The sequence below is a fragment of the Zonotrichia albicollis genome, chromosome 2, assembly GCF_047830755.1.
Source record: "Zonotrichia albicollis isolate bZonAlb1 chromosome 2, bZonAlb1.hap1, whole genome shotgun sequence".
Taxonomy (NCBI): domain Eukaryota; kingdom Metazoa; phylum Chordata; class Aves; order Passeriformes; family Passerellidae; genus Zonotrichia; species Zonotrichia albicollis.
In genome coordinates, this window is record NC_133820.1 from 81,209,807 (window position 1) to 81,234,780 (window position 24,974).

At 38.1% G+C, this 24,974-nt stretch overlaps 1 long non-coding RNA gene across 2 annotated transcripts in view; it reads left to right on the top strand.

The window, feature by feature from the left end:
* LOC113459350 (uncharacterized) overlaps positions 1-24,974 on the top strand; it is a 179,523-nt gene that overhangs the window by 2,975 nt on the left and 151,574 nt on the right. The window lies entirely within an intron of this gene.

A 24,974-nucleotide genomic window follows, 5' to 3' on the forward strand; every position in this document is an offset into this window, starting at 1 on the left:
GATGCATATACATTTTTACATCTTCATTTATTTATTTATTTTAACTTATTTTAGTGGGGGAAAATACAGGCATTAATTTAGAGCTACTGATGCAATGAAATAGAGGAATATATTTGAGCTATTAGCTGCTTCAATCTCCTGCCCACAAATAATTGATGAGTTTCTATTAAAGATTGACAAGCCGGCAGACTGCAAAGCATTTTTTACCAGAAAATGCACCGTAGTTAGCAAACACGCATTGTACCTTGTATTCTCTTGCTATAAAGCAACAGTTTTGGAGCTGAATTTTGTTTCTTATAGACTTATTGGTTGGTATTAGATTAGGAAGGATTTGCATGAAGTAAAAAGAGAAAGAGGGACGGAGGGAGAGAGAGAGAGAGAAAGCAAGCAACACATGCACACACATCAGAATTCTCCTTTGCCATTTTTCGTGTGTTGTTACTGACTGTTTCATGCAAATTTTTTTAGAATTCTCTTCAACTCATCTTCTCTCTTTCTGGGTTGGACTATTGGGATGCATCAAAAAATGTAGAAATGTAAATTCTAGTAATGCTAGCTGAGCCTATGAAGAACAGCAAGTTCCTCACCAGCATTGTTCATATGTAAGCAGAGTGGTAAAATGCCTAAATAATTTTATCCTCATCTCTGCTTTCTATGAGAAGTTATGCATTTATAAAATAAAATGAGGAAAAAAAGAGTAGAAAATCCTTTATGTATAATTTTAATACATAAAGAAAAACATTAATCAGTGTGAAATTATAAGTACTCTAAGTTTTTTTCATGATATATTTCCCTGTGATATGTATAATCAGAAAGATTTCTTGCTATTAGAAGCAAGTATTTCAAGACTTACAAGATGTCTCTAAACTCACTTTGTTTTTCTTTCTTATGATGCTTTGTCGAATAAATATACTTGCATTTCATTCTGTATAACCATTCTTATAGCAGACACATGGTTTTTAGTAACATATTAGGAGACAATCTGAAACATCTTTTCTGTGAAATCAGACTTGGGAAGAGAAGGGAGACAGCAAGGGGAGAAGAAGATCTGGATATTTTAAAATTTGAAATCTTAAATGTGCATTTTCAAATAAAGAGTAATTACATCAGCTTCTTTTTTATTTACAACATCTGTGTTTTTGATTTCACCTTTAAATATCTGATCCTAGGCAACAAGATAAACAATCACAAAAATTAGATCTGAGGTGCAACTTGAATTAGCTTTATTTATTGTCACCACATCATTTTAATTTGTGTCAATAAAATGTAATTATTATTCCAGAATTCTTATGCACTAATGAAAAAACAAAACCTATTATTTTTAATTTGTGCAATGCCTCTATAGTAAAATGAATATTCAGGGAAAATCTTTTTTTTTTATTTCAGTATTTATTCTCTGAGATAACTCCATCTAGCATGTAGTTAATATGCTGATGTGTACGGGAACGTTTTTGATTACACAGATCTTTTAAGGCAGATTGTCTGTCTACATGCAAATAAACCTACATATGCCACAAATCAAAAGTTTCTTTTTCAGAAAACTCCACTTGCTAGATAAATAGACCTGTGTACATTTTTGACTTTTAGTGCATGTTCTATAATAGATTGTGCAATAGGATTCCAGTCCATAGATTAAAATATTTGTTACTGCCCATTTTGGGGAGACAAAAATTAAAATGGTTTGGTGCCTTACAAGATACGTAAGGAATAAAAACAGAAGCTGAAGTATCTCAGAAATGCAGAAGGTACATTATTAAAAAATAATAGAATAAAAATACTAGGGAATATCTTTGTTATGTGTAATGTTACTGGCTACGTATCTTAGCTTCATTTTGTATTTATGAATATATTTTCAGTAGAAGGATAAATAGGTGAAAATAGTTCACTACCGTATGATTTGTTTTATCCTTAGGCATTGCCTGGGGTTACTGGTACAGCCTTGGCTCTCAGTACCGAAAAGTGAAATGTGCAACAATGAAAATTTTATTAAAACGTATGTTAACCCATTACAGTATGTTCACTTCCAATTCTTTGTAAGAATGTGTGATGTATCATTTTGTGTGTGTCATTTTTTTAAAAAGATATGAGTCAAGTAGAAGAGCAAATTTAATGGGAGAATTTTATGGGAAACATTATACAAATGGCAGAGTGTGCGATTCCTATTATTAAAATAATTTGTCATTGTATGAAAAAATGGTATAAATTTCAAGAAAGAGTCTTCTTTAGTTATCTGCCCTTTTTTAATGACAGCAGCTTTTGTGCAGTAAAGGCAGACACGTTTTCAAGCAAAGCCCATTTCAGACCAGAATTTCTGAGAGCCCTATTAATGTTTCATGCTAATCAAGGAGAGTGGGAAATAGAGCTGACAGGTGCTTTCTACTCTGCTTATTCCTGTCTTCCTGCATTAGACATTACTAGCTAAAAAAGAGCCAATATAGCTCCTTTCCAGAACATGTGGTGGCAAGGGCAGGAATAAAATGCTTCTTTTTATAAGTTTATAGTTGTTTTTCTTATTGCCTTCACTGGTAACATCCACAAATGTATAGATGTAACGATTATTAATAAAAATCTATTTTACTTCAAACCATGACCTGAATCAGACCCTGAAATTTCCCCTCCTGCAGTGCACTTTGAAAACTCAGGAGCGCTTGTAGCGCATCAGAGATAAACTGAGGTCCACCTGGAATCCTTGTTTTTTTGGTAGTGTTTCCATCTGAGCCAGGAAGGAACAAGTACCTTTACTCTAGGACAAGTCTTTTTGATTAAGGAATGTCAGGGTGAGGAGCACCAGCAAACTCTCCACGAGGCAGCTAGGAGACAAAGTGTGAGAGCTGCAGCAGGCATTGCTGGGAGCTGCCCTCTGCCACCCTCCCGTACCCCAGGTGCCTGACTCGTACCCCAGCCTTAGACGGGCAGGGAGGCAGCACGCTGAGGGAAGGGCTCAGACCCCAGAAACAGCTCCAGGAGAGAGGGCAGGGCCGAGCAGTCCCTCCTGGCTGAGTTTAGGGGGACTGGCAGGTTGGGAGGACTGGAGGCTCTCAAAGGCACACGGCTCCGATGCCTGCGCAAAAAGTTTCGGTGCCTCCTTCGGGACGCCTGCTTCCACGGTCTCTTAAATGCAGGTGCAAGTCAGGTGCCCCATGAGGAAGACCAGAGTGTAGGCTGTGACAAGAAAATGGCTGAAGTCTGCAAGCTGGGATTTGCTCAAATGTTATTTGTACTACACGCACACACAGGGAATTTCATAACTACAGATGCTAGCAATCCTTACCTTAGCTTTGCTGGAATATTCAGGAAAAGAAAAAACCAAGCCCACTGTTTCAGTGTATTGCTTTTCTCTATGCAAAGATGACATCATTAAACCATCCCAATTGTGCATGGCACTCTACAGATCTCTTTTTTCATGCAAATTATGATATATAATATATAATAATGATTCAGAAAATATTGATTTACTAAAGTATTTCTATAGACCTTTTGAGCATTGAAAAAAAAGCTGCATTTGCTTAATTGAAAGTACTTTCTGTAATAAAATTTAATTGAGGCACATCCTTAATCAGGAACATTTTACACTAATTTAACTCTTGCTTACTTTGATTTTGGTCACTAATAATTTCCTGCTTTAAGTTGCAGTAATAAATACATTCATACACATTTGAATATGTATGAATCCAACTTAAGTTTATATTAAGAATAAGAATGAGTTTAGCTATATTCATTTAAACCAGGGTAGCCTTTCCCCATGACATTGAGATAAATTTATTTTAAAATTGTAATTATAGCAGGAAAACAATTACCACCTTTGTCTGTCAAAACACAAACCAGTACTGCTTATTTGCTTATTTTAAGGAGATTGCCAGCATGTTTCTATTATATTTATTTTGCTTTTAAGAAGACTGATTTCTATGATGAATAATGTCTACATACACACTCATAATCAGTATAAAGAAATACTATTAGAACAATCAAGTTGAATTTCTTTCAGGAGTAATTTCACAATGCCATTAGAATCCTCTTGTATAATGATGGTCAAGAACAGGAGCACATTGCTTGTAGTATCAATAGACTTGGACCTGGGTTGTCTTGTTTACTGTGTCAATTATTGTGTATTTCCATTTTTTTCTTAAAATGAAGAAACCTAAATAAATCAGTCAGAAGCAAGTATCTTTTAACATAAATTTGGAGATAAGTGAACCATTTCTCTCTACATATGTTCTGCCAAGTTGCTACTGTCTACGTGCAGGAATGAGAAGGTCCCCGCAGGATAGGAAAAAGCATTATTATCTTGTAAAGAAGAAGTTGTCAAAGGAATAATTTATCGGACATGCAAAGAATGGAATTCTTTAAGAGCAAGGACAACATATTTTTTTTAATCTTAGATTTGCACCATATTTTTTTATAAACTTATTTTCATCGTGCACCTATCTTTATTTCTTGTTTAAAGGACTGATGCAATGAGACCCAAGAGGATTTCCTTTCTGACTTTGAGACTTACCCATGATGGTGGGGGACCTGGGTAGCTTTAACCATATTGTCATTGGAGTTCAAGCCTATGGAGAGCACCTCAGAAGTGTGAAGCCTCCTCTTCATCCCTTGGAAAACACACAACTTCCATTTCCAAAAGCCTGACCTAGAATTCCCTTAGGACATGCCTAAACGTTGCTTAGATCTGGCCTCTAAGCTTTGGGAAGGGTATCTAAGCAAGATTCACTATGGTCTTTTCCACTTGGGAAATGTTCACCACAAAACACAAATATTTAGAGTTATGTGATGACTCTACAAGACTGTAGTTGCTGTTACCATCACAAATTGGTCCAGTGCAATGTGACTGCTGAAGGTTGCCTCCACAATCTCTTCTTTTTTCCAAGTCACTTTTCTTTCCCTCAGTGCAAAAGGGACTAGATGAAAAATGTTTTTCTTAGGACGAATCATGGTTTCAAAACTCACAGATGATTCTAAGATAGGGATTTTCTTTTATTCACCCTGCAGTCCTGAATAAGAGATTGTAGTGTGCTAAAGCACTGAAACACTCTGCTGTAAGTTATTATGAAGAAAGGTCTGCTTAATCCTGAACCATTTAAAATTAAATACTTTCTTTCTGTTCTTCTTTCTGGAACAGTCACTTAAAGGCTGAGATTGAATATGTGCATGTATGCATTAGTGTGTTTGTTTCTTTGCTATCTTAGTAAAGAAATGAAGATTTCAGTGTGTTCTAATGAAAGATATATTGGGAGCCCTCCCAAAACATAGCAATAAATTGAGAAGATCAGTTTTTTAACACAGACTGTGGGCTGGTCTCAGAAGGCACCTCCTAGCAGGTACTAAAGGCTGTTTGCCTTCACCAAAGCAGAAAAATGGCTGCTTTCATCAGGATTTGAGACCTTGGTGGAGATAAGTGCATGTGCAAATAGCAAACTGCATATGTACATCCACATTCCAAAGCCCATAAGCCCATTGTCATTAAATCTCAATTTCTTAATTTACTCTACATTTACATTTATGCAACTAAGATTTTGCATTCGTGCAAATAGTCTGTGCCTGGGAGAGTCCCACAGGAACTGTGAAAGGAAACCCATAGAAGGCTTCTCACTGATATTTCAAAGGCTTCAGATTCTGTGCTCTATATCTATGAATACATGTCCCTTGCTCAAAAATTGTTTACTCCTTCCCCCTCCTCATCCTGCCTTCTCTGCAACAATCTATAATATGAGTGTTTATGTATGAAGACCTTTTGCACACACTATTATTACTCTTACTCCCCCAAGAAACCCTAACTAAGACCATATGGCCCATTTTGGCAGATACCTTATTTATACCAAATTCCAAGTAAAAAAAATCACTTTCTGAGGAGATTACAAATTTGAGATAGAAAAACCATATCCAGGATAAGAAAAATGTAGCTAGAGTTTGTGTTTGGTTTTCATTAACTGTCCTTTAACCTCTGAGTCTCATAATCACCTTTCAAATTAACATCCTTGGAGCCTGTTACTTTTAGGCTCCTTTTGGGTGTTGGGGGGAAAAAAAAGGTGAGCTTATCCCTAGAAGTAATCAGTTGTCTCCTTAAAGAGCATCTGGGCAACTCTCTTGTCCACACACTGGAATTCAGTGGTAATGCCAGGGCTAGAAATGAAGCCCAGCTTGTTGCCTCTGAGCTCAGGCTACAGAAGGACCATGCTTGGCCATAGCAAAGGAGCCTGAAAGAAAGGCAATTTGCAGCTCTTGGGTTAAAATGAGGCAGACACTACAGATTTCCATCTATGGTGATATGGTCTGACAAACACTTTAAGTTTAATTAGCAGGACCAAATTCTCCTTTAATTTATGCAAGTGAAGCTCTATTGGTTTCAACAGAGTTAGCTCTTCTGTAATTGAGAGAAGAATTTGGCCCAGCATCTGCAATAAATCATTAATGAGCATGTAGTAAGATAAGTTTTAATGATTAATTAACAATGTATTTTTTGGAGAAAAGTATTCTTAACATGCCCTTAATGTATCAAGTGATAATTACAATATTAAAAGCCGAGTGATTAAAGCAATTAATTATATGCTTAATTTATTTACTAATTAAGCTTTAATATATGTATAGTTAAGTAATTGCTAATGAGTATTTCACATTTGCTAAACAGGTCTGGCAGTAATTACATGGGAAACACCATAAAATGATTCTTCTAGTGATTATATGAAAAAATAAAACAATCTTTGGGGTTTTTTTTTCTTTCTTTTTATTGGTTTTTTTCCCCCTGTATGAATTTCTTGGTTTGTGTTTTCCTCCTTGGTGAGCAAAATGTTTACTAGGATGCAAGTTTCATAGGTCGGAAAGGTCAGTGTTTCTGCATGCATATGATGAAATGTGCTTCTGAAGCACAACTCAGTCATGCCTACATGAAAACAGTGATCTTACCCCCTTGTGCACACTGAGCTAAAGCCTGCAATTTTCGCAGCCTCTATTCAGATCTTAGGCAAAATTCTGGCTGTGGTTAATGGGAGTTTGCTGTTAGGACTATGGTTCTTTGTTCTTTTGTTATGCAAGAACTTTTGGCTCCTGAGCTGGACTCTTACATCCTTAATTCTTATATAATGCAGTACAGAGATAAGCATTTTTCAGTCAGATGTGGGCTCCTTCATTAGAGCATATGCTGCATCTGTTGTTGCAGTCCTGTTTTGAAGTCCTATACTTTGCATAGAAAAAACTCCAAGTAAATAGGATAAAAGCTTTGTCTAAGCAAAAACCAGGGCAATAGAAGCTGACTACACACAGCAAACTCCTGAGGTCTTTATTCATTTAAATTCCTATTGCCTCCTAAGTGAAACACAGAGCCCAAACTTCTGGTCCTTGCTCAAGTTGCGTCACAAACTAGAGAAGTACAGATAGTCCCTCTTTTCCCACCTCTTTGCCTTTGCTGCTCCACACAGCGCCTTCAGCAAGATATTACCCCAGTGTAGATTATGAAATGCTTAAAAGTATGAAGGGCAGTGGCATACTGCATGTGGCATGGATTGGTGGAAAGACACTGCAAAACATGGAGAAGTGTTCGAGAAAGGGTTAGCATTACTATGGCTGTAATTATTTCTTAATCCAGTTGGAAATAAGTGAGCAAGACACCTAGCCATTGACTTGTCAGGGTGGAGCCTGGTAATGGGACAATCCCCAGCCTAGTTACCAGCCCCTAGCTTTTCCAGCATAGAGGTCTGGAGATATTTAAGTAGTTTTCCTCCCTTTCCTAATCTTATGCTTGCTTCTCTTACTTCAAGCTTTTGTGTATTCTGAAAAATCCCATCTGCTTCCTGTGCCATTTTTAAAGTTTGGAGCCTGGGGACACCATCCCCTCAAGTCTTCTGTCTGGACACATCTTCTCAGTGCTCTAATTTGTATCTGGCAGGTGAAAGTGCATGTTGACCCAGAGCACATTCCTGGGAGAGCAAAATTAAATAGGTTCAGTAGGTCTGGGATGCACATAAACAGGTCTTAATGTAGTGTGTATTCTCATCACATGCATTAATGAAGTCGGAGATGGACTGAATCTCACCAAAGCATGGGGTCTTTGTGAATTCCTTATGCTGTCACCAGGTCAGAAATGGACAGGAGTGACACATGGACTCAAGGGACTACACTCCAAACACAGGGCTTAGCAATGGCTTGCACAGAGCCCCCCTCATTTTTGCCAAGACTCCACACATGTACCTAACTGGTAGCATGTGACGAACTCAGCACAATCTGTGGTAAAAGCCCACAATCGTTCCCAAAGACAGATAAGATTGCGTATATATGGCATACACCCTTACTCAGTTATATATGAATGCTTTCTTCTTGTAAAATTGATGTTTGTATTTATTTTTTCTATTTATTTAAGAGATAGCAAACAAAGGATAAGGGCATAAACTGAAGATGGGGACTTACTGAACAAAGATTTAAGAGTTGAAAAGCACATATCTATTTTTATAAGAACATTAGGAAGGAATTTCAGCCAAATGCCCTCCCAGAGGAATCACGCTGGTAGCCAAGTGATTTCAGCACCCCCTGACACTGGGGAGAGTTTTGAGCACCAAGTATCTCCTAACACTGAAAGACATTACCTTGAATGATCTAGGTAGGCTTGCTCTAGAGAATCAAATAGAGATGTTGCCTTCCACATGGGAACAACTGCTGCCAGGCTGTGACCTGATGTGATCTGGCAATCTAAAGTCTTCCACAGAACTTCATAGATTCCATCATAACTTTGGGGTACTTTGGGGGTTCACAAAAGGAATTATCGACATTAGTGCTCTATTCATTGCAGCAGTGACTGTGCTGAGACTGATTGTCAGTGGTCAGAAAAGATTAATTTCTTCTTTGTTCCATACTTTGCCTTTGGGGTGGTCAGGGGGTCCACCTTGTTCTGAAAACTCAAGACCAACCATGAGAGCTATGGATTTTTATGTAGGTCTTAATGAAGTTACAAAGACCTGGTAGGGTTGAACCTTATCTAAAATATCAGAAAACATTTTTTCTGACTGCTCACATGGTAGAATCCTAATCAACAAAACTGAGACAAGACAATTCCACAAGTGCTCTGCTCTGCTGGCACCACAGTATCCCTTCTCTCCATGCAGAAGTACCTCTATATTCTATGGAGGATGGGTCTGAAGGGTTAGAGTCCTCACTTCATTTTCAGACCACTGGACGAAGCTGGACAGATGCTGACACGTTTAGGGAGTAGGAACATAGAACCTGGTCATGTCCTGTGGTCTGTAAACCTTGGCAGATGAGGGCATTACAGCTGGACTGCAGAATGCTTTGTCCCTAGCTAACTTCTGAAGTAAGGACATGTCTGAATGGCGGGATGACAGAATTGTGATCCATGGATCAAACTGTTCCAAAGAGGAGTTTCGTTTTGGTTACAGTGCAGTGCTAATAACACCAAGCTTGTGGGTTTGGTCCCCATATAGGCCATTCTCATGCAAGTCTCTTTTAAGGTTTAATTTTTTTTACTGTGGTTGTTCTCTAATCAAGGTGCACATAAAAAAGAAATTGCTGATAGTAAGGTACAAAATCATGATTCCCAGAAAGCTTGATATTTTCCTTAGAAAATCCTTGCTTTTACCTCACCAGGACTTTTTTCTCAGTAAGGTCATTGAAATGATCACTGGAAACTGGAGAGCTTGGAGCACAGAAAATGGAAATCTAAACTATGGCCTTCTTTATCCAATCAACCTAAAGAGCTATGAATTTTTAGGACATATTCATAGGCTTGGTTTGTACCAGAAAATTTAATGGAGATCTCTTTTGGACAATATTTTCTTCTCTGTACCATAAAGTATATTGAGCACCTGTATGTTCTGTAAAGTGGAAACTTTTAAGGGGGAAATTTCAGGAACAGGGAAATATGTCGGTCAAAGTTTTGAGACAGCTTTGGATTCCTCCTAAAAGGCCACAAGGAAGTTAGGTTTCTACCATTCTACATTTTTATACTTTTGTCCCATCTCAAGTTCATACTGAGCATGCCTTTGTGTTTCTAACCCCACAGCTGTGTGCAGTGCAAAGGTCATTAGCAGAATGTATCAGAAAGGGCTACAGAGGCTAAATAAATTTAGCGCCTATGCTGTTAAATAACACAGGTCAGGCATTGTTTCTTCTCCCTGAGGCCAAGTGTCATGGCAAGACTTGTATCTACCTATTAAAACTTTCCAACAAATCAGAGAGGACATCTTCACACTCCTTTAGGGAAAGATCTGTAGTGCTTTCTGTCTCTTGAGCAATACCCAGGTGTTATTTAGCACAGCTCTAATCAACACAGAGCAAAGCTGGGCCAGGCTGAATGTTAAGGGTTAAACAGACACTCAAAAGACAGGCCAGTGCTTGTAGCTGGGCATCATTGCTCTTATGTTTTCCAGTATTGGTGTAGGAACATCTAAGTTATGGTGGAAGATATTCTGGAAGAAGCATCTAAGAAAATCTGCAGTGAGAACTGTACATTCATTGCACCTAATTATTCATATAACTTTCAGAAATTAGCTACCTAGTCAAAATGTATTTTATTTCGCTTGCTATTTTTATGCTAGTTATGTCAAGAACTCCTTTGTGAAAATCCCACCGATTTAAAGAGCTGATTTCATCAGCTCTTTCCAGAGACCAGCCTGAAAAATTATCTCGAAACACAACACCTTTAGTAAAGGGGTGGTGTGGTAGTGTTTACCCACAGAGCAGAAATATGAAAAATAGGGCAGAACTGTGAGAATTGTCTGGCTTAAGACCCAAGACCTCCACCTGGACAAAAATCAAACCAAGGTGACCTTTTGCTAGCACATCAATGGCATAAGCATTTGGTATTGGGTCCTGAATTAGCCTTGCAACTTTTGGGATTAAACCTAGAACAGCTTATGATTAAATTGGCTTAGCAAACTGATTGATTTGCTTTCATTTGAGTAGCTGGACACAAGGCACAAAACATATTCACCCTGGTTCCTGAGTTAGTGTTACACACAGCTCATAGTGTGGCTAACAGCCTAGAGCTTCAATACTCCTAGAGCAGCTTTGATGTGAGGCTTCATTGGAACAGATCTCTTTGAATGGAATATTGGTTGGGATGTTATTGTAGCTCTTTCTGGGTCCTCCATAAGGCACTTTGGAAGCATTGGTCACTCATTAAGTATGTAATGCAAATATCTATCAATTTCTTGAAAATACCTTTTGTTTAGTCTGCCTTCTCTTTTGGTCACTATCCAGCATTATGCATTTGGAAATGACAAACAGAAATCTTAAAACATCCTTGAGATGTTATTTCCACCTCTTTTTTCTCTGAGTTATGTATTTTTGTTCTCTCCACTAGTTCTAATGACAGTTCAGTAATTCAGAGGGAAGGCTCTAATACTTACATTTTCAGTGATTTAATAATTTTCTTTTTTACTTTCTAATAGATTAATTTAGAGGCTTTATGCTCACTCCCATTTTTTTTTTTGTTTGTTTGCTTTATTTAAATGTATTAGCTAAACAGCCTCTGGTTTACTTCCTGTAGGAGAAGGAAACATTCAAAGTTACCAAATATTTTACTTCTTCCAGTGACTGGTTTACCGCTTATTGCTGGCTTCAGAAAGGGTCACTGCCAGCACTGTTTTTCCCAACGGCAAGATAGTAGTTCTCTCATTGAGTAGAGCCATTTTTTTCCCCTTTCTCTCTTTTTCACTGCCAATTCCACTACTGATCTTGTGCAATAAAATGTGCTTGTCAACGAAAATGTCAACTAAGTTTAAAAAGAATAGTCTGAGTAAAACTAAAAAGTAAATTATTTAAGTAGAGTTGTAGTTGAAACTTGAAAGAATTTTGTTTGGTGGTTTTCTTTACATCATTCTGCCAATGGAGGAGGAACTCTGAATTCCTAACTAGTGAAGCCCTGTCATAAGTGGGGCTGACAGTTCACATTGAAAATTCTGTTTTCTTCTTTCCCAGGAAAGCAAGTCAAAGTTAAACCAACAAACTATTGTTGGCAAGTGCCTTACCTTTGTTCTGTGCTTATAAATTAACCACTTCTGTTTTCTAGGCTGCCTGTAAATGGAATTCCTAGAATTTAGGGTCTCATATTATCTATATTAAAATACTGCTGCATCCTTTTAGACAGTGACTGGATTTATAACATGTATGAGTCTCTATCACAGCTTGCTCACAAATAGTAACGAATGAAAAAGAAATAGACCCTAAATTTTGGTCAGTACATTATGAAAGCAGTTAGAAATTGGACAACCAGCTCCCAAAGTTTGTAACAGTAAAATATCAGTGAAATTAAGACATTTCTGTGAACACATCAACACTGTGTCTGGTCTATCAGTATGATGACATATTGAGTTTTGTTCTTGCTTGCATACAAAATTCCACTGAAATTACCAAGACTGGACATTTGCACATTAGTGTTAGAATGTATCTAAGTGTAAAAAAGAGCTGATTTTACTGTAGAATTGCTCTTAATAGCATTGTATGCTTGGAACTCTCCATAACCATACATTTTTTTCTATGTATCTATATATACATAACCTCTATTCTCTACTAATTGACTTATCAGTATATACTACAGTATATACATGGCCAGTTCATTAAGGTTAATTTGTTCAAAAATATTAGAAGCATTAATTTCTGGCTTATAGCTAATGTCTGCTCCCAGCCAGTGTCTTGTTTCATCATTAGTGTCAGCTAAATTATAACTCACACCCAACTGTTTTTACACTATCTAATAGAATCAATTGATGCAATGGTTGACAAGATGCTGTTTTGCATTTTGTCATCTCACTAATGCACATGGCTTAAAGGCATTGGCATCCATAATGTGGGGCAGTTTTGTAGGAGGCACAGAATAGGCTGAAGCTGCAAGGGCCATTTTCATAAAATATTAATGAAATTGAAAAATACACTGGGGTTGAAAGCTTGTCTGCTAAATGTAAGGTAAAATCTATTCTGTTCTGCTTTCTGATGACTGTAATTAGCAGCCCTAATTAAAAATTCAAACCTTGTGTATATTTGAAAGCATGAATCTTAGCTCTCATAGTGTTTATTTCCTTTACAAAGTATTTTATTTTACAACACTAATTGAACAGGATCCTTCCTAGCCTGACAGCCGCAGCTGGCTGGAGCCAGTTTATGTATCCAGTCTCTCTAGACTACTTCCTTTTGTAAGCAATAAAACATCTTTAAAAAACATGTATATGCTCTCTATGAGCCATTAACTCTGTGTCACCCAGTGTGGAACTGGCCATCCGCACACATGCATTGTTGTTTCCTTCACTTAAAAGTGACCTCTTTGAAAAGGCAGCTTTTTTCTGATCTTCAATATTTAATGTGGATTTACTTACATTAAATGACCACCTTTCTTAAGGGGACTTGGCCCAATTCTGACATTATTTATGAACAGCATATGCTGTGCAAAACAACGGAAGGAATCACCATTAGTTCCAGCAGAAAAATCTACTTTTTATCATCACTTTGTGTAGTTATTTTGAAATTCATGGTGAAGATACTAGGGCCCCACTAGGGAATATATGGCTGCAAACCAAGTCCAAATTGATTATATGCATGTTATGCTCTGAAATGCAATGTACGGTGAAGAAGAAGGTGTGAATGGGTTAAATTTTCACTGTTTTATTTCCTCTTTTCACTGTTTTCCACAGTAATGGCTCTGAACTGTACTATTTCCTATTTTCCTTTCCATACCTTGTAAAGAAGACAACACCAGAATTTTAATGTCTCATATAATGTCCATAATCATAAGGAATATTTTTCTTCAGAGCCTTGCATTTTTGAATGGGTGGACTTTTTAACTCCTTGTGTAAGACCGACTAGGGCATAGGAGGAGGGAACAAAGTGAATTTACAGAAAAGGGCAGTGGAAGACATTCAGTGGCGTTGTTAACAGAGTTCTTCACTGATTTATGCGAGAAAATGAAATTTGATGATCCACCCTCTCTGGGACAAAGGGTCTGATCGTGCAATTCCTGCTCAGGAAAAATTGACTTTAGTGGGAGTTTAGCCTGAGTAAGGAATGCTGGATCAAGTTCAGAGATCAACAGGAAAATAAAAATAGTCAGGAGAAACCCAAAATAACTCAGTTCTGAAGAACTGGGATCTCTGTGCCAATAATTAAGGTTGTAAAGCTACAAATGTAATTGTGTGATACTTAGCACTAATTTGTAGTGAAGAAACAAGAGTTTAACCTGAAGTATATGTCTGTTTCTAAGTGTTAGAAAATACTTTAGACACTGTCAGCACAGTCAGTGCTTAAATTTCTGGACACTGTTTCCTCTCTGCATTGTAATACAGCTGAAAATTCCTAAACAGTTTTCACAAAAAGCTTTGAAATTTTTAAACTAAATTCTGGTTTCAAAAGTTACATTTGGATAGTTTGTTTTTATCTTGCATGTTTATGCTTGTGCAATCTGTAGCCCATAAGTGTACAATCAAGAAGTCTTTTAAACACCTCATCCCACAGAGCAATCAACACAAATGTTTCAGCTCAGGAAAAGCAGCACACGTCCATGAAATTTAATTTTGCTGAGAAACATTCAGATGAGTTAGGTTATTCTAAAAGTCATTGTGAGACCCAGGAAGGGGCTAGAAGGATGACACAAGCCATGTTTATTACCCTCTGTTCCCCCCTGTGGCAGGATATCTTCCCCTTTCAAGCATTCACAGTTTTGGGTGGTGAGGCACATCCATTATTAGTCCTGGGATGCCATCCAGGGGTTTGAGTAAATGATTCAGACATATCACCTCTTTATCAGAATGAGAACAGGATTTGCAGTCTCTTCCTCCTTCCATGCTCTATTTTCCACAGGCAAGGCCAGAGAGAAGATGTAACCTGCTTTACCCATCTGACAGAGCATGGTTTGAGATGTGCCACAGGAAGACCTGGAGACATCCAGACACCTCTTCAGCACACTTGTCCTTACCACTCCTTTTTACTGCTTCCTCTCTTTTCTTCTGCTAGCCTGTCTTGAATTGAAAAACACCTGCAGGAGCTAATGAAGCAAACCACACTTGAGTTTTCACTGAAGTTTCACAGGGAGGTTCCATCCATCCATCCTAAGATTCTTAGTGAAAAACCCATAGCTGGGTATTTGGGCAAGAATCCTCTCGCCTCCTAAAAGCCAAACCTAGATCCACAGGTCAACTCCTCACCTTCTAGAGCCAAACCTGAAGTTTCTAGAACACCTTTCATCTAATCATGGGCATCTAGGTCAAAGTAGTCATCAAGTCTCCCTTTGTAGTCAAAGGCGAGTGTCCGAGGGAGCCCACCTTTACTGAGCACAAAGCATGGCTGAGCTGAACAACCCTTCCAAGAGAGTGCTTGCTCTTTCTACCAACATAAACCACAACTTCTAGATGATCACGGGTAGGTGTGATGTATCAGCCCTAATGCCATTTCTCTGGAGGATGGCCACAGCTTTCTCCTCTCATGACAGCTGAAAATAGTCCACTAATCCTTTAGAAGCCCCTCCACTTGTAGAGGGCCTGTTGCTATAAACATCCCCATGACTTCTCATCTTGCAGGATCTGAAAATCACAAGAGAAAAAATTAACAGTCCAAGATCAAGAACAGACCAGCAAGTAGATAAACTGGGTAAACTGTGAGGTTTTTACTGGTTTATTTAAATTTGAAAATTATAAATTGCTAACAGGAGTTGAGCACAGAACTATCTTGAGTTTTTTGAAACCATTTCAAACAGGAGAATAGCTATAATTTGTGTGTGGTATTGTGAGTGATTTCTGTACAGAAAAAAATTAAATGTATATAAGGACCCAAGAAAAACACATTAATTAGTTTAAAATGTATAATTAGTTTTAAATGTATAAGTTAAAGAATGTGGCAGTGTTATGAGTTAGGTGATATGTTTATTATTTGTTTAGTAAATTGGATTGGGAAATCATTGACTGGGTTTGACAAACCACTCTTAATAGGTAGAGTAAAACGATTATAGTGCAAGTCACATAGAGTGTGATTTCTGTGGTCTTTAGATGATTATTTTCTGATTTTTTGAAGAGGTGTCTGCCTCTGCAGAATTTAGGCCCAACATTTTTATATAACATTTTCTTGAAAATATTATTTTGCCCTTCATTGTTAAATTTTATTTTAAGATATATATTACAGTGGTTTTTGAGGAACTATTAGGGGACTAAAAGACTCCCATACTACTTTTTCCTACAGAGATCCTTTTGAATTAAATTGATAGTATAACAGTTTATGTTAAAAACTGTAGTAAATATAGAATATATTTCTCAGTTAAAGTCAAAATAAGGGACATGCAGAAAAGCATTTGTGCAGGACAGCCAAGGATAAACTGGGCAAATGTTGTACTCCAAAGTTATGAAGCTTAATATTTTCAACACAAATACCACTTGTCTTATTATTCAGTATTGCTCACCCATGCTATTGGCAGTAGAGTGGCCTAATACTTCCTTTGATGGAACTCACATAAGTTTAGTTTAAAAGAGTTTAAATTTTTTTTTTTTTTTGCCATAAGGGAAACTAGAGCAGAAGACAGTAAAACTTAGTAGATTTTAAATTGTGGTTCAGGGATTAAAGCCATTACTTTTTAAGAGTCATAAACTGATATATTGCTGAATTTGTCTTTTTCCTCCCTCAAGCTGTCATACCCCAGGCAATTGCTTCCGCATCATGTATAGCATTACTTCTCATCTCTCCAACCAATGAGAGCCTCTCCCAGGCAGGGACATACTCAAAATGAGCAAAGACTTTCAGGGCATTTCCAGTCCATCCTCCTTTTTCTGTTCTTTCTCCTGACAGGATTGTGGCTCATAACGCTGTTTCACATCCGGCAGGTACACATTACCCTTGTTAACATGTTTTGCACTCTCTCACATAGAGAAATAGCTCTAAGGAGGAGCAAAAGGGAGGAGAACTTGACCTGTTGGCCTAAGCAACTTAGCAAGGTCATCAATTCAGTGCTGACATCTGCCTCCAATCCACAGATGGTGCTGCTCTAAGGATTTTTCGGAACCTATTAAAGCAGGGGGAGGAGGGAAGTAAGCTCTCATTATGCACTGGTGAAAAGGGAAATAGTCATATACATTCTTGTTATAATTCATACTCGTGTCAGAGGGGTGAATAGATCATTTTCTCCTATACAAACCATAGATATGGAACTGTTAGGACAACCAGAATGGCTTTATCACTCCTTTCTGAGTCACACACATACACACTGTTATCTTACTTTCTGTACAGGCAGGTCTGCTCACATATGCACATACAGAAACAGAGAGAGAGAATTACAGAAACTAGACTAATTCTGGGATGTAACAAGAATCCCTGGGAAAGTTTTATTGTCTAGCCTAGTAATGTGAGCATACAGAGTTCTGTCTATAGCACTGGCTCACAGAGCAAGCAATATGTGAGGGAATGGGAGGGGGCTGTGGGAAAGGTTTTCATATTTCAGGTAGAGAGGAAGGTGGATTTTTTTCTTAAAGATAACTTTGGCCTTTGGACTTTGTCAGATAGCTGAAGGAACTTTGCAGAAGTGGTTCTGGTCAGCCTAGTGTGATGATAACTGATTGTGCTTCATGCATACACAAGTACAGTGCTTATACTAGGAGAAATAGGCAGCTGAAAACTTACCACATAGATGAGGAAAGCAGAATCTCTATCTTTAATGTTTTGTAATGAGCCATTCTTGATGTATCTTTTCCACTGCTTACATGTTTTCTGATTGTAGGTTATGTTTTCAGACTCTAACATTTACAGTTTCAGGGCATATACAAACAGATATCTTATTTAAACTATTAAAAATGAATTCTATTTACCAAATCTTTTTTTCCTCCTCTCCTCTCCTCTCCTCTCCTCTCCTCTCCTCTCCTCTCCTCTCCTCTCCTCTCCTCTCCTCTCCTCTCCTCTCCTCTCCTCTCCTCTCCTCTCCTCTCCTCTCCTCTCCTCTCCTCTCCTCTCCTCTCCTCTCCTCTCCTCTCCTCTCCTCTCCTCTCCTCTCCTCTCCTCTCCTCTCCTCTCCTCTCCTCTCCTCTCATCACAATTTCTTACAGGAGTATTTGTATCCATAGACATGAGGGGTGTGACATCCTCAGAGATTTGATTATTAATGTGGAGTTCACATAAAAGATCCTTTCCATGCTTTTGAAAAAACATCAAAATTATCTCTGTTACATTCACTCAGCTCATGAACAAAAACTGAAGCAAATTAGGAGAAACACAAGTAAAAATGACCAGCCCACACTGCTTTGGAGTGCATATAGCATGGGTAAGAATTTTAAATGAAGCCTAATGCAAGGCTAGAGAGGCTCTGGGTGGTATATTAGCCTTTTCACATTCACTCTGTATAGCATATATTTCTACAAATCTCTGCTTCCCTCCCTCCAGGATTTATTCTTTTTCCCACTACCCTTTTCTCTCTCTTCTTCACCTCCTTCTGCCATTTATGGATTTTGATTGACGAGAGTTAAATGGCATGCAGCCAGCCTGTAAAGCAGCTGGGGCTGGCAGTTCTTCCACTTAGACATATAGGGATATCTTCAAATGCGCCATTCTGTGATAAATCAGCATCCCAGCCGCCTGATGTATGAGTGATTGGATAATTCCGTGTGTCTGCTTTGACTCAAAGCTGCTTTTGCCAAGACTATATCTTTCCTTCTGCTGCCCCCAGCTTCCTATTTATTTTCAAGATGCCTCTCTGTCATTTACATAGGTGCAGGTCCGTCAGGGTGGCCTTTCCTCCTCCTGGTGGGCTGGTCCTGTCTCCTGTGGGCAGAGGCAGCCGTGGCACAGAGCAGCTGTCCACATCTGGGCTGCGGCCCTCCGAGTGACCAGCACAGCCTTACCCCCTGCTGTAGATTATGAATAACCCTCGCTGAAGCCCAGGGGAGTTATTTGTGTCCCATGAGGAGGAAACAGGGCCAAACCCCTCTGAAGCAGACCTGCAAACTTCCTGCCACTGCAGGCAGATAGGCACAGCAGGGATGAACGGCACTGTGCGTGTGCACCCGGGCTGGTACAAACGGAGCACTGCTCTGCTCTTCCAAGGTCAGCACCAACAGTGCACAGTTGGTTCTAATTTAAAAAAAAAAAAAAAAAAAAAAAAAAAAAGGAAAAACCCCATTAGCCAAACAGCAAACCCCCTCAATTTAGAAGCTCCTTTTTTGTTTTTGCAAAGGACAGAGTTAGTCTTACAGAAGATTTGGACTCATCATCAGGATTTCTGAGATTTATGACTGAGCTTTGGGGGTAGCACAAACAGTGTTGTTGAAACTTAGAAGAAAAGCAAGAATCATAATTGAGCTAATCATTTTTTTAACTAATGAAACACATTGATATTTTAAACTGCTTTTTCCATCTCTCATACAATAAATTGGTGTCTATGAAGTAATAAAATGCAAAGTACTCTCTAGCTCTTCCAAATCTACTCACAGCTTGGTGAGAATTTGGGAAATAGCATAAGTGTACACAGACTGTTTTGTCCCAGGTGTTAAAAAGCATCTTTCATTTTCCAGAGAAACACACACACCTTTCATGACACATAGGCATGTCAGTATATTTGCAACTTAAAAAATTTTTTGGAAGTTAATATTTTGTTTACTGGCATTTTTAAAAAATCATCTTTCTTGAAAAAGTGCTAAAGAAGATCAGTTTGGTAGATAGCCAGGGCAGGAATTCTTTGATAAAAACCCACCTAGTTAATATTTTGGGTTAAATAATTGAAGCACTCTGCTATGTATTTTTAAAAACTCCCGTATCCACTGAATTGTGCAGTCTGAAAGTCCACTGCACCTTCAGGAAGGAAAGGTCTGGTCAATGGACATTCACTGTCAGGATAGTCCAGCTCCACATCCATGGAAAATCTCCTCCATACTTTAGGGAGGCTGTGACTGTATCTTTGATATTTTTGGAGAAGAATTCACTTTGTAGAACTGGTCCAATTCAAGGCATCTAGGAGTGCAGTTAGAAAATCCCATCATAGTAGTAGCCGGGGTATCCCAGCCAAGTTTAGCCATAACCTTCAGATTGGTGAGTATGCTGCCCTACATGTCTTGAATGCACTCAAGGACACTCTGTAAATTACTGTCCCTTTTTTTCAAAAGACCAAAAATATGTATATTTTTGTCTTAGTTTTATAAAGTAGGGAAACGTGTGGCTCCTGACTCACCATATGTATGTGACACATTCATCAAAAGCAGCATCTGGGTTTAAATGATCGGGAAGAAAACCAAATCTGCTGTCAGAGCCTGGAGTTTCTTGCAAGAGCTTATGGAAATCAACTGAATGCTATTGAATACCCACTCCAAATAATATATTTATTTTGCAACTTTCAGTTTTAAAACCAAGACCCATCTGGAGGACCTGATTCACTGGTCTGCCTTGGATGCACTGCACTGTTTGGGTGATGTAAAACATCTGTGAACTTGAATTGACTGGGCTTGTTGGGGTTGGCTCCCCATCAGGTTTACAGCTGCTTCACACTGCCAGAGCAGTGCAGAAAGTCTAAGCAGACAGATCTATCTCTTCTTGCTGTTGTGAGGCGCAGGGCAGCTGAGAATCAGAGCCACTGGCAGGAAGCAAACATTATTTCTGGTGGGAAAGAATAATTATATAAGCATGGTACAAGAAAAAAAATTATCATTGTTATGTGCAGTTTTAGGGAAGGGAAAGCAAGTCAGTAAAACGTCTCTGGAGAATTTTCCAGTTTTAAATGAAATCACAGATAGTTTCTGGTACAGTGGTAGGTTCTCTGCTGTTACATAGATAGTTAAAAGGAAATGGATAGATCACTTTGGGAATTAGCACCAGAATCTGTCAATGGCATTATGTTTTGACTCTTGACTGCATCCAAGAGAGGTTCCTAAGGAATTTCAATATCTTTGTTGCTCCCAGGAATGTCTTGTTCGTAGGTCCCTATGTTTTATGAATAGACACAGGCAGACCAAATGTCTGCTGACAGGCAAGGACAGAAGGTGAATGTGGGGAAAAGTCATGTGCCATTTCATGGCAAAGGACAAACATGTTAGTACATGCATTAAAAATGAAGTAGCAGTTCACTGTGTCGGTATATATATTTTAGTTTTAGTGTGAGTACATGTTTCAAACTGCATCATTCTCTTCTTGGCTTTCTTTCCCCATCCGGTAGCTGCTGCTCCATAAATAGCTCCCGACCTTCCCAAAATTTACTTGCAGTCTTCTCGCTGCAGGCATTAGGTCACTCACTGTTAATGAATGTATCAGATAATAGATGTTAACTCCAGCACTCTGCAGCCTTTCAGCAGAGTGCATTCCCCAGCAATGAACACAAAGTGTCACTGTGACCACACACTAATAATTCCAAGAATTATAGAAACTTTTGCCTAATTTTAAATTTATTTACTATTTACTTGTCGTATGTGTGCGCATTTGGAACTTCTAGCATTAATTATCTTTGCTCCAAGTTGGGCCAGTCTGGAATTCTAATTATCTTAATTTTTACAATTCATGTCTCTGAGGTCTTAGTGTACTTTGGAACTGAAGTCTAGTCTGTACATAATCAAGGCAGAAAAGAGACAGGTGGCAATATTGTACATTTCAATTGCCTTGTCTGATGTGCCCCTTTTGTAGAATAATGAACATTGGAGAAACAAATTGGTCTGTCAGAGTCAATAACAACCCAATGCCCTGAGCTGCTGGTCACTAATGCTTCCTGTACTTAATCAATGTGCTGCAGGAGATGTTCTGTTCAAAACAGTTAAAGATGAGCAGAAGCAGCAGCAGATTTGGCAGCAGGACTGGGAGACAGAGTGAAAACATCCACAGGGTTGGAGTTTCCTTGTGCTAGGGAAGAGACAAGCCAAATATAAACAAAGTGCTTAAAGCAAAACCAGCAAAGAAGCGAAGACTCACCATCCTGTTGGTAGAGGAGGAAGAGGAGGTCAGTTCTTTCTTCCAAAATGAGTAAATAGAAGATTTCTACAAGCATAGCAGGAAAATACCACACTATGCATGTCCACAATTAAGCCTTTAAAACAATCAACATGAGAAATAAGAAGTGGATAATGACCAATATTTTTTCCTCCAGTCATGATCAGAAAGCCAGAGTTACCAATGCAATTGGTGCTGGTAGTAACGTTCAAGACAACAAATCGTCATTTGAAGCAAACTGTCAGGAAAGCAAAACGAATAGGGAAAATCTTGCAATGACATAGCTTTTAAATCATGTTCATAAGTAGCTTCTGAAACAATTAAGTAAGTAAACAGAAAACAGCTTCTTTGCAGGAAGGGGATAAAAGGTGATTTATGCCTAACACACTAGATCAACAATTTTTTCAATAGGTCTTATGGCATAAATCTGGAGAGATGAAGGGCACTTATGATTGTGCACTCAGGAAAAAAACCAGAAGATAACAAGAATGGATAAAAACATCTTTTCTTACTGAAAACTAAAGCTCAAAAGCAGAAACTTACACTTGTGAGCTATTTTCCAGAAATACAGTCTTAGTGGTTGGAGCAGACCATTAAGGAGTCACTTTTCCCCTTGGCACCTTCACTGGACAGCATGTTGGGGGTTTCTATATCTCTTGAAAAAGAACAATAAATAAGTTTAAATCAACTTAATCGTAGGAGTTTGAAAGCATATATATGCAAGCTACATTTTGACTTGCTTGAGAGTGGGAAATAAGAAGTTATCACTGAACTGAGATGGACCAACCCTTGTCTTGAAAACCTCACAAAAATGAAACATAAAAAGAGTTGGAATGAGGGAAGCTTGGCAGGAATTAACATTCACAGAGAATCTCATAAAGATTTTCAGGAGGGGACTGTGATAACTTTATCAGTCTGAAGTCCATTGTTTCTAGTCTAAGCACCCAAAATTGACTGAAATAAGTAGAGATTTTCAACTGCTAGTACATCCCCGGTAATTTGCACAGATTTTGTAGGATGAAAAGTATTTCTCTTTCTCCACTGAGACCCTGAATCTGAGAGCCACTGAGGGCCTAATGCCATCTTTTCTGAACTCAGGAAGTTTCTCTCTGACTTTTTCTAGTTCTACTTTAAACTGAAGTTTTTGCCTTTGTTCATATCAGACAGATTTTATGGATAAGGATGACATTGGATGAAAATTTGCAGGAATAGTTTAGTGTTTCCCAAAGAAAAGAATAAAGATAATGGGAATTGCGTAAATTATTATTCATAGGGTGATAATTTTTAAAACTTGTAAATAATTCCTGTGAGTAGTTTCTTTTCATTGGAACAGGTCCAGAAGAGTAGATGAGAGAGCTGGATCCATAGGTCACAGAGCTAGACAGATACTTTGTTTTCAGAATAAAATACTTATCCTGTAAAAAAAAAAAAAAAAAAAGTTGGGATAAGATCAGATTTTAGAATTACTCACTCAAGACAGGTTTGTCTTCCAACAAATTTTAAGCACAGGAGTATAAAAATTCTTGTGAAAGATCTACAGATTTAGGTCTAGATGTATTTCTATCTCTTTATAAAAGCCTGAGAAAAAAAATGTTTCTTTTGAGTAGCCACTCCTTAAGTATGATCATTGTTAGTTGATTTGATAAATAAAGATGAAATTATCCAAACCAACCCAGTAAATTGGAAATACTAAGGCCAAACTCTTCACCCTGGAGAATCACAGTTATTCACAATTATTATGCCAACTTACGTACCTCTGAACAAACATTTAAATCCAATTCTTTCATCAGTGGTGGAATAGCAGCAGCTACAACTGACACAACAGCAGAAGGAACAGTTGCAGATTCCCAGGACAGAGAATGAAATTAAGGAAACAGTATTTGTGTTGAAAGAGGGAAAGCCTACGCCCCCGATGGATTTGCTGTAGAATTTTTAAATACATTTGAAAGTGAAATCATCTCAGGCTTACAGGACTATGTCACCAAGCTTTGGAGAGGATCGCTCCCAGACTCCCATAGGGAAGTAACTGCCTTTCTGCTTCTCAAACCAGATTATGATCCTCTGGAGGGGTTATCCTTTCTGTAATTAAGGTTACAACCACAGTCTCATTTTATGGCTGATTGTGATATTCAGTATGAAACTTCTATATGACTACTCAGTAAAGTCCAACAAAGTAACCAGAGAATCTGCTCCAATCTTACAGAAATATACATTAGTAGCTTACTTCTAGCCATGATTACAAAAACACACAGATGTACAATTTTTTTTGTCCACAAATGGTTAACAAAAATTTCTCTTAAACTATTTAAAAGCACTATTTTCGAGGAATGACTATATTTAATTTCCAGATACCCTCCCATAAAAAGAAGGAGTTGGGACATTTTGTCTGAGTTCCAATAGGTTTAAACTTTAACAAATATCCTCCAACTTGAAAAGAACAACAAAGCAAAGCAGAAAGCTTACATTTAGCCAGGCAAAATGCTTCCCCACTAATGTGAGCAATGATGATGGAAAGGTGGAATTTACACTCAGTATAAATTCAGGTGAAATAAACAGTGAGCAGAACTTTTACACTATCCAGTAATTCTCATTAGCAATTTCAAAAATTAAGCAGAACAATATGTTCTGTTACCTAGCCTTGAAATATTTATGATGGGTATTGTTTTCTTTTTACAAAAACACAAGATTTAGAAGCTTCTTTCCAAGAATTATGGACTGCACCTCAGGCTGACAAGCCTCATTTACAGATGCATCTGCACATAAGTCAAAGGTTCTACCTCCTTTTTTTTGGTGGCCGTAAGAAAATAGTACAGGACCTCAAGTCTTCATCTCATTGAGAAGAATTTTCTGGTGCCATAGAAACACATGAGTGAACAGGAAAGATTTTTGGGAATTTACCAAAGCCTAACCTTCCAGCATGTGCATAATGTCCTGAAGCACTTTAAAACAGGCCAGAGAGTATCTCCTATTTGTCCACTTATTAACAGCCCTCTTCTCCCTGAGGCCCTTGGAGGCAACCTCTATTAATTGTGGAATGATTTTGACATGATGACTCTCAAGGATATTTGTAATAAAAGAATATTTAGGCCCTTTGAGAGATTAGTGAAATATAA